This window comes from Vulpes lagopus, chromosome 9, assembly GCF_018345385.1.
Source record: "Vulpes lagopus strain Blue_001 chromosome 9, ASM1834538v1, whole genome shotgun sequence".
NCBI classification, from domain to species: Eukaryota; Metazoa; Chordata; class Mammalia; order Carnivora; family Canidae; genus Vulpes; species Vulpes lagopus.
This window is the reverse complement of record NC_054832.1, coordinates 42796823-42812322: the sequence shown is the minus strand read 5'-3', so window position 1 is coordinate 42812322 and position 15500 is coordinate 42796823. Positions and strand designations below refer to the sequence as shown.

At 38.6% G+C, this 15500-nt stretch overlaps 1 long non-coding RNA gene across 4 annotated transcripts in view; it reads left to right on the top strand.

Moving 5' to 3' along the window:
* Positions 1 to 15183, top strand: part of LOC121499055 — a 38377-nt gene extending 23194 nt beyond the window's left edge. For 2 of the 4 annotated variants that reach the window (XR_005989994.1, XR_005989993.1), the window contains 4 exons: positions 37 to 125; positions 4229 to 4369; positions 7976 to 8037; positions 13144 to 15183. This is a non-coding gene — a long non-coding RNA (uncharacterized LOC121499055). The remainder of the gene's footprint in view (positions 1 to 36; positions 126 to 4228; positions 4370 to 7975; positions 8038 to 13143) is intronic. The other 2 variants (XR_005989995.1, XR_005989992.1) reach the window with 1 other exon arrangement.
* The last annotated feature ends 317 nt before the right edge of the window (positions 15184 to 15500 follow it).

The window sequence follows — 15500 nt, the reverse complement described above, 5'->3', positions numbered from 1 at the left end:
ATAAAGCATTAAAAATAGTTTCTGTTTCTTTTTAAGGTCTTTCTGTGTGGGTGTCCTGAGCTCCTGTGTGGAATGGTCATCCGACATGATTCCTCTCTCGTGGAGACTTTAGTCTAGTGAGCTTGGTGAGGCACATTACTAACTGGTGGATTTAGGATGGTGCTAGGAAGAAGTGTATGCTATGAGGCTTTTGGCAGGATGCTCTAGCATAGTCAGGAGGGAAAAAGCTTTCTGAGGTTAAGATTCTTGTCTCTCTTAGCCCCATGAGATCCTTAGAATAAGCTCGCTTTTACCTGAGTACTGACAAAGCAAAACCAATATGTTTGTCAATAAAATAATCAATTCATCAATAAATATAAAAAAGTACAAACTGGCAGTTAGGAAGACTTGGTGGGAATACCTCGATCTTACAAAGATATCCAATATAGCAACACGAGAGGAATATTTCTAGTGGACATATATTTCCGTGGCTCTTCAAAGTCAACACGAGGTTCCCTTAAATGAAATAATCACCTTTCCCCTAAATGACCCTTCAACTTCTGTTTTATGAAGCTAGCATTACCATTTTCTCGTATTTCAAACATACCACGCTCATTCGAGGCTCTGTCCTCTCACCCTCGCTAACCAGATGGGTTTCACCTCAACGACGAATCTCACAATCAGCCTCTCCTCTCCATCCTTGCTGTAACTTTAATCTAGACCAGAGGTCAATAAACTATAACCAGGCCAAATTTGACTGTAATGCCTGTTTTTGTCAATAAAGTTTTATCAGAACGTTGCCATGTCCATTTAAGTATTGTTTATGGCTATTTTCATGCCACAACAGCAGAGCTGAGTAGAGGCCATGAGACAGAGGCCATGAGGCCAACAAAGCCTAAAATATTTGCTATCTGGCTCTTTACAGAGAAGTTTCTGGACCTCTCATCTAAGAACATCATCCGTTGCTTCAACTATTAAAGTATCTCAGTTCTTTCCTCCTATCAGCATCTCTCCTCGCTCCATTCTGGGTCCAACACTATGGTTTCTAAAACACTGATATGATTGTCACTTACCTTCTCCCAGTTCACCATGAGCACACTTTGCCAAAGGAAAATCAGCCTAAAAGGCATGAGGGCCTTCAGGAGGAGCTTAAACAAGCCAAGTCAACCTTGGCAGTTTCCCACTACCCTGCTCCTATTGCAACGAACCCTTGGTACTCCTTCACTCCGCACGTGCTATTCATGCCACCAAGAATGTCCACTCCTCTTTCCATCTCCACCCAGCCCTTGAAACGTCACCGGCAAGATTCATATTGTTTTTTAAAAATCAGATCAGCTGCCACTTCCCATGTGAAACCTTGACATCTGTTGCCTGGGCTTCCTCCCTAGGATCCCTTTGTCTTCTGGGCTTCTCTAGGGCCGAGTTCCCACGTCTACCACTGCACTCACTATGCTCCTTGGTTATTTATTTAAGTGCTGCCTGCTTGCATGGATCTCATCTCACTTCGTTGTGCATCAAGAGCAGTTGCATAGGGTCCAGCACCCCTCTGGCATCTAGTAAATAGTTTCCACTCTAGTGTGTTACTGATAGCACAACTCAACATTGTTTAGATTCACATTTTTCTTAGAATTCTGGAAAACCTGGAGAGATCAAAAGATATATAGATATTTTCTATTTATTTTTTCCAGTCTTAATTACTGAGCTATAATAACTCAATTCAAGAAGTTAATTGATCTATTTGCAGAAATGAAATGGATCTAGATGTAAATAATATAATATGAGAGAGAACTCAAATAAGAGATGGAGGGATTTTTTTTTTAAAGATTTTATTTATTTATGAGAGACACAGAGAGAGAGGCAAAGAGAGAAGCAGGCTCCATGCACAGAGCCTGTTGTGGGACTCGATCCCAGAACCCCAGGATCACACCCTAGGCCACAGGCAGACGCTCAACTGCTGAGCCACCCAGACGTCCAGAGAGGGAAGGATTTTGAGGTGTGGGGGTTTCAGTGAGGACTGGATATGATGAAAATAGTTTTATAGAGGAGATATGACTGTTTTTCCAGCGCTTAATGGATAGCATTGGGCAAGCATTCAGTTTAGAAAATGCTCATTCATTCATTCATTCATTCACTGTCTCCTCCTTTTGCTTTCCACACCTAAATAGTATCTTTTTCTCCTACCCTAAACCGTGGAGTGTCTTTCTCTTCACTTGGCTTAGCTTACTGTATTATCTTCTTAACTTTCAGTTTCAACAAACCCAAGTTTTGAGTTCAGTGAACTTTTCCCTTCACAGAGAGATAGAAATAAATGGCTGCATGTTTGATTATCATCTCTCCAAACTGTAAAATGTGGTCAGGACCATGTTTTTCTAGTTTACCTAGAGTGACTGGCACATAGTGGACACATCTGATTCTTTTGCTTTTCATTCTTTTCAGATCCTTATTGGGTACCTCCTATAGGCCAAAGCACTGGAGTTAATGTAGGTAAAGCTTTAGGGTAGGAACCGAATCTGTAGTAGGAGGAAAAGATTTTGGAAAACAGTTACATGGATAAGATGTACGTATGGCTGCAATGTAACTCTCTTTAAGCCAAGAAGACTCACATCTTGCACTCATAAAATCTTATTTGTCTTTATAGCCTCTATTCGGGAATGGAATATGAAGAGACAGTGCTGGCAAGTGGTGGTTGAGTGAATGAGTTCATACACGAGGGTAGTTTTGTAGTCTTTAAAATTCCTGCCTCTATTTCCTGCCTCTATTCAGAGCCCCTCTTTTTATACCCACTCTGAAACAGCTGACAATTAGTAGAATTCTCAGAATCTGAGATTTTCAAGTTCTTACCCAAACTAGAATGGTTTGACAGGGGAGGGGCTACTGCTAGCCAGTTTTGTGCCGCAAGTGATCCAGTGTTCCCAGCTCTGTTTTCAAAAGTTTTGGTGTTTTGTTTTGAAGCTAGAGTTAAAACACTGGCATAGAAATATGAGTGGAAGGGGAAAAGAATAAGCTAAAGACAAGAAACATCCACTGCCACCAGCAAAACTGTTAACTATATATAACTCTTTTCAAAATTTGTGAAATGCCAATAGCCATACCACTGGGGTTAAGGCTCGACAGATTTAGGTATCTAAAAATGGTCTCACTTTATAAGTGTTTGGGGGGAGATTCTCCAAGGAGAAGCATGAAACATGAGGGGTGTAGTCTTGCGTAAAGAGTCTTTTCTTAGGAATTTGGACTGTGAGCCACATGATTTTTTTTTTTTGAGAAATTATCTTTCAAATTGACATCAAATGGGTGTCGAGACAGTACGTGTGGGGATAATCTCAATCTTCTGTGTGGTTACTAAGTTCTCTAGGCCTTAGCTTGCAAAGGGATTTTTGTAGACACTGTTCCAAATTCCAAAAGTGAAGGGCTTTATCCAAGGCTCTGTGGTTTAATAAATTTGGCTCCAGAAACAGCATAAGACTTTTCTAGCTTGAGGACATAAGAGGCTAGTATGATTAATAAAATATTTATTTTTAAAGAGTGATTTGGTAGCACAGACAGTCTAGATTCCCCTTTTGCTGTAATATTCTGATTTTAATTATTTGTGTGAAGCCAACTGGCTATTAGTTATAATTGGGCACAGAATAGACAAGGACTCAAATTTCAGGGGTGCAAGGTCTTCAGAGGTTGAGGCTAGATTCCAACTAGGGGAGGGCCTCTAAGGTAAGAGTTGGGGATGTAAGATCAAAATTAGAGCACGAATCTGGAGATCTGGAGAGCCGGTAAGGGAGTGAGAGACAAATAAAAATTCAAAATGAGGCTGGGGTGTGGGAAATCCCACAAAATGGAGGGAGGGTTTTGGGGGATCAAGAACTTACTGTAATTAAACAAACAAACAAACAAACAAAAAAACTTACTGTAACTAAGATGAGATATGGGACCAGATGAATTTTGACAGTTCAGGACTTAACCGGAATGCTAGGCTCATTTAAATATCCCAAGTGGGGAAAATACAGGCTTTTCATATATTGCTAAGTAAGTATTTTGAGGATATTCAAGGTTGAGAAGGGGTCTATTTACTCCCCTGGAAGGTTCCTTATGTTCTCCTCTGATCACTGGTATGTGATTCCTTTTAGGGACTAATCTGAATGAATGGGAACCTTGGGATCTTGTCCATTTATATATGAGCAAGTACGGCATGCCTTGTCCTCACACCTTTTGTATTTAATCTCTTTCTGTTGGATTCTATTTTGTATGCTGCTGCCAGGAGCTCTTCCATCATAGGGCTGCTCAGCTCATGAACTTAAAGTGGCTTCCTATTGCTTCAAATCCAATATTCCCGTAGCCAGGATCTCTGTGAACTCCAATGACTCTTTCTTGGCTTCACAAGCTCTTCCACTCCAGCAAGGTGAGTCATTTTTCTTTCCACCCGTTTGTACGTGTTCTCACGATGCTTTCCCCTGTACTGTCCTTCACCCAAAGCCTCCTTTTTGTTCAATGCTCAATTTTTGTGATTCTGAATAGTGTATAAAAATAGTTCTATAAATTTATATTGCTTGAAGTTATAGTGTACTTTGTCTTAGCATACAGATTTCAGAGTAAATTATTTTGATTTTGCCAACATCTCGGCCCTAAATATCTGACTAGCCATTTATTCGGGGTGAAGAAGAGTCAGGCAGTTGTTCTGGCAGTAGGAGTGTACCCCAGAATTTAATGAAGTTGGACTACATATAAGCATGAATGGATTTTAGATTAATTCAGTGGGGTATCATTTTCTAAAGCTAAGTCTTTGGATAGAAGGAGCTGTTGATCTATGGACCTCTATTCTAGGTGTATAGGTATATAAGTAGGTAGGTATATAGATAGATGGACATGGAATATAAACTCTTGTAGATGTCTTTGAGGAGAACCTCTTTTTTCCTATGCAGCTGTCCTATTTGTTGTCAAATCTTTGGTTAGGCAAAAGGTTGTTGTGTGGTCTTTTATCAATGTCACTGGGATTCTAATAACTTTTTAAGGATGACTTGCTTCTATGCCCCAGATCTTATTTCCTTGTGTTTCAACCCAACACTGAGTATTCTATTAATGACTGTTCTGCATATTGAATAGAGAGTGTTTTGTTGAGAGAGACCTTTTTTTTTTTTTTTTTCGAACCAGTAAGGATATCATGTGCCAGATGGTTAATTCCCATGGGTTAATGAGTGTACCCACACACTTCATGATTTGAAATATCCTGCGGACATTTCCTTTGGTGAAAGGATTGCTAGATTTTAATTTACATTTGTATGAAGTACACATTTGCTTTTTTCTGTTCATACCTAGAAAAATAGATTTTTTTCCTTCTGATGTATGGGACTTAAATAATTTACAGAAATATAAGTTCTGGTCAAATTTTAATATTACATTTTAATTATCAATTGCATACAAATTAGAGAGAACACAGCTTTCTGCTGTGCGTGTAAGGGGCAATAGTTGGTAGTATTCAAATGAATCACTCTTGCATCCCTGTTTCAATAAGATTTATATTTTTAACTGATGGGAGTCCTTTATGTTGTCATGTCCAATTAATAGGCTAATAATTTATAACTATTTAAGAGGAAGGAGATTCTTGTAAAGCAGTAATGCTAAAATGTCCACAAAGATAGGCATAAGTAGAAAATTGCATTTGAATCTGTCTTGAGAAAAACCCCAAATAAAAGCCATCGTAATTTTATATATTTTCAAGTAGTTGGGTAATGATAGTTCATCCATATAGCTGAGTTATATCACAGTTTATGTTTTAGGGATTGCAAGATATAAATGGTAACCACAGAAACCAAATAAAGTCATAACACAAATTATTTGTACCAACAATATATTTATAGGTTTTTAAACATAAATAATAAAATTATATTTTTATAGCACTCTATAAACAACTATAATTTGTATATGCAACAAAATTATATGGGCCATTAGCAGCCCTGCCACGACCTCTGTTGCTGAGCAAGTTACTCAAAAGTTGCAGAGTCTCAAAGCGCCTGGGTGGCTCAGTCCATTAAGTGTCCAGCTCTTGTTTTCAGCTCAGGCCAGGATCTCAGGGTCATAATATTGAGTCCCAGGTAGTCTCCATGCCCAGGTGGGGGGTCTGCTGGAGGTTCTCCCTCTCTCTCTGTCTCTGCCTTCCCCTTGCTTTCTCATTCTCAATCTCTGTCTCTATCTCTCTCTCTCAAATAAGCTAATAAATCTGAAAAAAAAAAAAAAGGTTACAGAGTCTCAAGGCCAGAGTTACCTCTGGAAGTCACTTCAGGTGTTACATCCAGATTCACTTCTTAGTAACTTAAACTGCTATTCTTTTTTTAGGTGAGAATGAAAAGGTGTCATCTTCTCATTAGATGAATATGTGGTGGGTAATACCACCTAAATTTATTCAGCGCACTGACCAAGCAGTCCAGATTGCTGCTAGTCAGAGGATTTCAGGTAACCCGAAACCGGTAGGAATCAATTAAAGCACTAGCTGAAGATGGGTGGACAGATAAAATAAAATCTGAGGTATTTCTTGGGTAAATAGTTGAGATGTGAAGTTCCTCCACCATTTTGCACGTATAGGACAAACTCCAAATGAGAAATAATAACATGGTATCCTGTGTCTTATGCATCTGAAAATAAAGGGCAGGAAAGAGAATTTGCAGATAAAGTTTGAGTTTAGGGAAAAACTAAATATAATGTAATAGAACTTTTCCAAGAAAAAAGAGAGAGAACAGCTTAATGAAATTAAGTGATTCTCCTAAACATTTTAACATAGACATGTTAAGGGATGTGCTAAAGGTATTTAATAAGATAAAGTAAAATCAAGTAACATTCAGAGTAAAGTGGAAGAAAAATGCTTCACATTAGAGAACTTTAAAGTTATGAAATGTCATTCAGAGCAAAATGAATGAAACAGGATTTTTTTGGAATCCATTTAATGCTAGACTTTGAAAAAGATTAGTTAATAACTGGCTGGGGAGATAAAACTAGAAGCCACATGGGTTTTTTTTTTTTTTTTGACTCACCTATATCTCACATATCATGTAAGAATCAATTCACATATCTGCAAAGAGAACACATTATGATATCAAAGCTTTATTTTTTTCATATTTTTACTTTGCATTTAAAACCAAAATCAGATTATAGATATATCACATTAAAGAATCCATTTCCCACTGGATTCTGGCTATTTCGCTCTAATATTTTCAACTACTTTATTACTCCTGTATTACATTTTACTTGTCTTTCATCTTCCCCACCCCCCTATCTGTACATTTCTTTGCTTCATCCAGCTCAATTTACTCTGCTAATGTTTAGAAAGAATATTATAACTCAACCTCCATGTAATGGTTTATAACCTCTTGGTTTTGTGATCTTTTTAAGGACTGTTATATTGACAAGTAAATTATACTTACTTCAGCCAATTGTATGTACTTATGTCACTTTAAATTTAACTTTATCACTATTTGTCAAATTCTCCCCTGTGGCCTTTTTAATGTTATGATGTATTTGGCAATATATTTTTTTATTGACATTTCAATTTTGTTTTGTAGCATGCTAAAGTTACAAGAAAACAAATGACTAAGAGTTAAACCTGAGCCAATCTAGGCTAAAGTTAAGTTTAGGAGATTCTTTGGGAGGTTGCTTTTGCTGAATGCACTGACCTCTGGGCCCACTAGCGCACAGAACCATTCAATCGAGATCTGGATGGTGAACCCTATTTGGTAGGGCATAAGAACAGGAAAAGAGATCTTCACAAAATAAGTCCAAGATTTAGATGTTCTTACTAGCTTTATGTTTTCGTTGCTTGTATTGTGGTCAGTGAAAGAAATTCCAAATCATTTAAACATTTAGGTTTGTTAATATTTACCATTTTCCTTTAATGTGTTATTTTGTTTGTTTGCTATGTTTCTTATTCCTTGATCAATTCATCCCAGGTACTATAAATTGTTTGTACAACCTTGTTTATCTTGATCTCTGTGATTTTCCCCTGCTCCTGGTACCATAGTGCCTACTAGATACTGGATACGTGTTTGATGACCTACTGCGTCTGACACGGACAACCTACATGTAAGTAGATGTATAAACAGATATATGGAATGCACACTGTAGATTATCATTGGTATGTTTTTCTCTTAATTTTTATTAAATTGGGAAGACAAAAGCAATGAGCCCTTTCAATTTGATACTTGAATTGGCTAACTGTACTGTGTAAACTCCTTAGATCTGCACTAATACAGCAGCGACTAGTCACATGTGGCTATATAAATTTAATTAAAGTTAAATGAAATTTAAAATTCATTCCTTCTACTATACCTGACACATTTCAAATACACAATAGCCACATGTGACTATTAGTTACCATGTATTGAAGAATGCACTTTCATTGCTGTAGAAACTTCTTTTGGACAGTGTTGCCTTAGAATGCTCTTTAGAAGAGCACCCCGGGTAGATTACTGCAGAATGATAAAAAAAAAAAAAAAATTCTTTCCTTTATGGTTTCATATTGCTTTAGGAAATGTCTGCTAGCTCAGATCTTCAACAATATAGGCAGGACCATTCCTGGTGCTAAGTGGATCAAAATGACATTAAATGGACTGTTACCAAAATCACAGAGTAAGATTAAAATGCCAGGAGCTATAGCTGTCAAATGACTTTGTAGTGGCTCTCTTGGTTCTTTTCCTAGCAGTCTGAAGCATACACCAATGTCTTTAGAAATTGGCTTGGCCTGTCTCTGTAAGGGATTGCTGTTGGATGATGGAGAACTTCATACATATGGCAGGTTTTCTGGATAGTCTGTCCTCAAATAGAGACGAAATTCACTGGGAATATTGACAGTAGATACCTCACTGCTTACCCTACCCCCCTTAGATGCTGCAGGCAAGCGTTCAAAGGAAGTGTTCTGGTATCCATGTCTCTGCCTCAGGAGAAGCTCATTTTCCAGTTTAGATTTGTATCAGGAAATTATGCTTCCTGCCAAAAGCAGATTTAAGGACTGCACCCTCCCTGTATCACCAAAAAGAAAACAGATCACCCACGACCCAGACAGAGATAACAAACAGATCACTCTAATTAAGAAAAAAAAAAAAAAAAGAAAAAAAAAAAAGATGCAGCATTCTACAAACAGAGTCCAAGCACTTCTGGGCTGTAAAAAAGAGTGAACTTTGGAGAGGTTTCTGGTTGAGGCCCTTAAAATGAGTTTTTAATAAATTATACATGTTGACTAAGATTAAGGTCTTCATATGGAAAAGTGACTTTCTATGGCAGACCAGCAAAGGCCTAGAAAGGTGTGGGATGTTCAAAAATAAAAAGCAGGAAAGGATACAGATGGAACCAGAACATAAATGCTTCTGTTTGCCCTACGAGCTGCAAGGTTTTCACCAGTCCTCAGTGAGTCGGAGCTAGAGGTTGAGATTAGAATTCCACCATTCTGTTGGTTATATTTATGCTGCTATTTATAAAATGTGTTCTGAAGAACTGTTAACTGGCTATGGGAGAAAGTTTCCATGGAAATAAGTTTAGGAAGTACCTGGGTTAAATAAGATTAAATATGTCTTAAAAATAATCACAAGACTTCTTAAGACTTTTACTATGTCACTGTGTGTTGTGAGTCTCTAAAAGGTTGTGAGAGGGATAAAGAATCGTTAAGCTTTTGTAATAAGCATTTGGGATTTTAGGTAAAGCCCCAAGGCAGAGAAAAAAATTGGTGTAAGTAGCTTCATATTATAAAGAGCAGCTACTAAACATGTGGCCGTAGGGCTGAAAGGGTGACAAAATGCAGATGATGGCGTGGACATTTGATGAGTGAATATTTACAAAACTTTTAGAACACTGCCTTGCATGTGGTGCTTAAAAGGCAATAGTTATTGTATTGTTTTGGGACTTCATGGGCTATTAGCGGAGAAGTCCCTTTTGGCCTCCTTGTTAGTGGTAGAAGATATTGAGACTCTGTTGGCCAATCGGAAGCAAGGATGCTGCATAGGCCCTAATGACATGAAGTCCAAGATTGCAGAGTCCTCACAGGGCCTGGCTCATGCCTGCTCTGGTAGTAATCACAACGTCCCCTCCCACGTGTGAGGCTGAGTGATGGTCGTGGATCGTCTAACAATCCTAGTGGGAAGTAGCGGTTAGTGGTAGTTTGGGGGTAGCTGACTGGTGAGGAAACAAGCCAAGGGCTGCAACTAGAGGTGAGCTTAGAAGCCAATGGAAGTGATAAACTTTGACAGTAAAACTGACCTCATCTCTTGGCAGCAGTGAAAAAGCTCTCATCTAGTGATTTTAATATTGGAGCAAAATAAGCACGCCAGACTTTGGTATATATTTATCCCATGTTGAAACAGCAGGGGAAGAAAATCAGATATCATCTTCACATTTTTCTACTCTGATTTTTCAGTTTCAATTGCACTTGAGAAGTCTGACCCAATCTTTCACTCCCAAGTCGCCCTCACTGAGCCTCTCTAGGTGGGATGATTGGGGAACAAAGTTTTGGTTGAGATTTATTGGAGAGGAGTAAGCCCGGCTCCGTAACAGATCAGGCTCTGAAAGGGAAAAGCAAATGCAGTAGGAGGACTCCACGGGAATTCAGTCCTGGAGGGAAGGAGGGTAGCAGGATTCAGCGGGAGGTTGAGAACTGGGCCCAGGAATCTCTCTCTCTTCTTTCCTCCTCTTTTAAGTATCCAACTGTATGTTCCTACGGCTTTAAATATTGTCTTCTACCCATACGTCTTCTCCCTGTACTCTGGTCCTAAAGGCAATTCCTGCTCCAATTGATGTTGGCCCAATTGACTTGAGGAATTGAAAATGAATTATAAACATAAAAGATTCCCACCAACCTAAGAAATAAAAATCAAAACAATAAGATAACCTGAAAGTATCTTAAACAGATGAAAGATATCTTCAGAATGTTCTCTAAATGAGGACAAACTCGCTAAAATTAATATTGTATTATAGCATTGACTCTCTGGGTGAGGCTAGAGGCATAAAGGATTTAGATTTTAGATTTTTTAATAAACAGGAGGCATAACATGGCACCAATAAAGATATTTTGGCACTTAAAAAGAGCATAAATACAGATGAGTAAGAACGAGTGCTGGAATTGTTTCTACCACTGGCTCATGGATAGCCTTTAAATAAATGGTAATATTCCTTCTATGTATTCTATGTCTTGTTTTTTGACCCCTGTATCAGTTTTTTCTTGCAACGTGATAAACCAGCTCAAGCCACTGTGGCTTAAAATGTCAACAAGTCTTTACTTGTGTTGCCCGGGCAATTTTTTGCTGTCCTCACTTAGCTTCACTTAGTTGCAGGACTGGGCTCAGTGGATGGTTGCAAGGGCTGGGGCTCTTCACGTCATTGCACCCATGGTGTTGTCACCACATAGTGGTCTCAAGGTTCCAAGCCAGCAAGGGCAGAAGCTTCAAGGTCTCCCTAGACAGAATTCCTTGGAATTCACACCATATCACGCCCACCATATTCCATTAATCAAAGCCACTCCCAACGCTGGCCCAGATTCAGAGGAAGGGGAAACAGATTCTAACTCTTGATGAGAAGGTTCACAAAACCACATTGCAGACTCACATGTCTAAGGAAAGAAATATTTTGTGGTCGTCTTTCCAAATAGTTGACCACAGCCCCCAAGCCATTACTGAGGAGTAGGAAGGAGACTTGAAAATAAGGAGATGGGTAGAGAGAAGGTTCTTTCTAAGCAACCATTTTGCCTCTGTTTGTCCTGAAAACCTGAAACTTTAGACCTTTAGCTTCAGAGGGTCATCCACATCTGATAATGCTGATTGTAATTTTTATATTGATGTGTAAGCAGTAGAATTGTAGTATCCATCTGTACCCAGGAAGGAGAAGAATTGCTTCCAAGTGTGTGCTGGTAACTTATATTTTATAAGCACGATGCAGTGGCCGAGTTAGTGTAGTAGAAGGAGAAAAGCTAAAGGCAGAGCTTTTGAAACTGGATCACTCATCGTAGGCATCGGAATCGCTTGGGGTGCTTGTTGAACATTGAGAACCTTGCATCCTCCTAAATCAGAATCACAAATGACCCACCAGCCTACGAGTCCTGAAGTAGACAGGAATTTGAGAACGTGTGCATCATGACATATTTCTTAAGTGTAACATTAAAAGGATTTTTTTTTTTTTTTTTTTTTTTATTAAAAGGATTTTTAATTGAACACCCTTACAGGTTAAGCAGAATTTGGAAAACACTGAGCATCACAAAGGTGCTTATAAACTTGCCCGTTAGTGAATTTTGTTAGATTGTAAGTTCCTTGAAGGAAAACCAAAAACATGGCATCTTCTAAACTCAACAACATTACAAAAAGCCAAAAACTAGACATTGAATTAAATTGTATTTCGATTCGGTAACTGAAAAGCAGAAATATCAGGTAGGGCACCTGCTATTTATACAGTAGATTTGTATTCTGGTCCTAAAGGCAATTCCTATAATCAATTAGTATTGTATGAAGAAGTAAAAATTCCATCAACTTCTAGCCCTAAGATTAATTGTATGTGTGGTTTAGCCAATTTTATAGCATTTCCTTGGGAAGCCTACCTATAAGAATTTCTATCTTAGGGGGTTACTGTAAATATTAAATAAGGTAGGATATGGAAAAAAGTTTAAAAAATAGCTTTTCTTAAAATACTCTTTATAATAAAATCTGTATCAAAGTATCAATCATTTATTTATTTTTTGCTCAGAAGCATTTAGTTAAGTGGGTGCTTATTTAAAATCTGTAAATCTTTTCTCTCTATTTAGACTCTTAATAACTATCCATTTAATGAGAGAATGATGTGATGTCGGACCCATTTCCTGCAAAATATGCAGCTGTTTTCACGGCACTCTGAGCCGTATTAAAGCGATATTTTGAGAATTATTTCACATTGCTATTCAATTACTATATGGTTTTAGAAAATATACTTTCACTTCATCAGGATGTTGCTAATTTATTTTATCAGGACAATAGCAAAATTTAAAAAAAAATTACCCATCATCATTGGATTTAGTAACAAATTGATAATCTTATAGTTGCTCTTTTAATAGTGTATATAGATTCTCACCCCCCCCTTAAAATTTCAGTTCTTAAAATATCCCTGTTTATCTTGCCTTTTGTTTTTTATGGGTGTTTGTTTGTTGGCTTTTCTCCCTTAATTCTGCTATATTTTCCGCAGGCCAAGACTAAAGAGGGTCCAATGTTATGCCTTCTGTCTGATGAGGAATACAGTTGGTCTGTCTGGACTTGACACTTTCCTTCCCATACACATCCCCCAGGTGGACGCTGGGAGAGGAAAGGAAAGATAAAGAGTCACAGGGAGAAAGAGGGCAGAGCTACAACTTCCCCATGGCTCCCACTGGTTCCCTGGATGATTGAAAAGCACTGCTTTCTGGTCTCATCTGTCTGGAGGGGGAAGGGAGGAAGCTCTCAGGCAATGTCCATTCTTCCCTCTTCCTGGGGAATCACCGCAGGGGATACACCCCCCATCATGGGACCTACCCACAGCCCCATCACTGCTGCTCTATGGATCAAAACGGAAGTGTCAGAGGCCTTGGAGCAGGTTTCCTAGCTCTGACCTGTGCAAGTTTGAGAGAAAAAGAAGGAAATTAACCAGGCATTGATGTTCTGCTATTGAATAGATATTCTTCTAAGGGGTTTGCATATTTTGGCCACAGCCCTGTGAAGTGGCTATTCTTACTTTTTCATTGGTAAAGAGATAATCTAAGCTCAGAGTTTAATCAGCGTGCTTAAATCACACAGCTACTAAGAAATAGAGCTATAATTAAACTAAATATAAGGACTGGAATCGTGGAGTGCCTGGGTGGCTCAATCGGTTGAGCCACCCACCGACTCTTGGTTTTGGCTCAGGTCACCATCTCATGGAGGGTGGGATTGAGCCCCACATCAGGCTTCATGGTCAGCAGGGAGTCTGCTTGAAGATTCTCTCCCTCTGCCCCTACCCCATTTGTGCTCTGTCTTTCTTTCTCAAAAATAAATAAATAAATAAATAAATTTTAACTTAAAAAAACTCCCAAAATTCTGATAGGTATACACACTCTGCAAAATGATCCAAGTAAGTAGCTTTTAGAATTGTGCATATAGTAAATGTTAATAAGCCCTGACCAGTGGCCAGCGTGCCCCTTCAAGGAGTAAAGTTCTCATATACCAAAAACAAAGCAAACAAAACAAAACCCATAACTTTCAAGGTGCACGGTCTTTGGGTTATTGACCCTGTTTTCCATTTCAGGAACTGTCATGATACTAAGTCCAAACAATGTTTTTGTTTTACACTTAGTCAAGGATTATCAAGCATTTTTTTTTTTTTTTGACTACAACCAGTGAATATTACACAGTATGTTACCTTATTATTCCCCCAACCCATGCCTGCCCCAAAGGGAATTTTACACCATTCATTGAATTGCTAGGAATAAATTCAATTTTAAAACCTGTCCAGCATAGATACTTCTTTTGTTTTTAGGTGCCTGATTCCTATGCAGTCCTATAGTTAGCAATGTGTACTTAATGATTAATACAAAGCTTTTCCATTTATGAAAAGGAGGAAAAAATCTCATCCTCCATGTATTTAAGGTCTACACAAAGAAAACTATGCAGTGCATAGTGTTATATAATTTAGATAGAATACGTTTAGGGCTGACCCTTGGGGAAATTGGGAAGGGGTGAAACTCACCTTTCAACATTCTTAGCCTCCCACCTTCCAAATTCTTTGTAGCATCCTATGCCAGATATCATTATTTTTAATGACTGGCCCCTTGAGGCAGCCAAATGAATGAATCTCTACTTGTGAAATGCATCAAATAAAAGGAGATATTTGGGAAATGGTTAATTTGTTCTGAAATCACAGCAGGGAGGCAAGGATTTGTGAGAAAGGGTATTCCCTCAGCATTTGCCTCCCAGTATCCCAGAGGTGAGATCCCATGTTTAAGCAGACAAGCAGATAACCAAGGAGAAGAAACACCGAAACAATTCTTCGGAAACTGGAACCAGGCCAAGGGGGCATTTGTTGATTCACTTCTAGCGGAGCTAGAGACAGAGGCCCCTCCCTTGTCAGTTCTGTTGGCCAAGGCACCCAGGGTTTTCTCTTTACAGTTGCTGTCGAAAATGCATGAGAAGAGGGATCCCTGGGTGGCGCAGCGGTTTGGCGCCTGCCTTTGGCCCAGGGCGCGATCCTGGAGACCCGGGATCGAATCCCACATCAGGCTCCCGGCGCATGGAGCCTGCTTCTCCCTCTGCCTGTGTCTCTGACTCTCTCTCTTTCTCTCTGTATGACTATCATAAATAAATAAAATTAAAAAAAAAAAAAAAAAAAAAGAAAATGCATGAGAAGAAACTCCGCTCTTCTCCAAAAAATTTTCTTCTTATGGAGGTAAGAACGGAAATCTTAGTTCAAGGTCTTCTATTAATATTCCAGAATAAGTAAGTAGAGTTGTGAAAGGTTCTATAAACCTTTAAATTGCTATTAGCTAATCAGAATCATTGTTCAGTGATCATTATCTTTCATTAAATGACCACTGA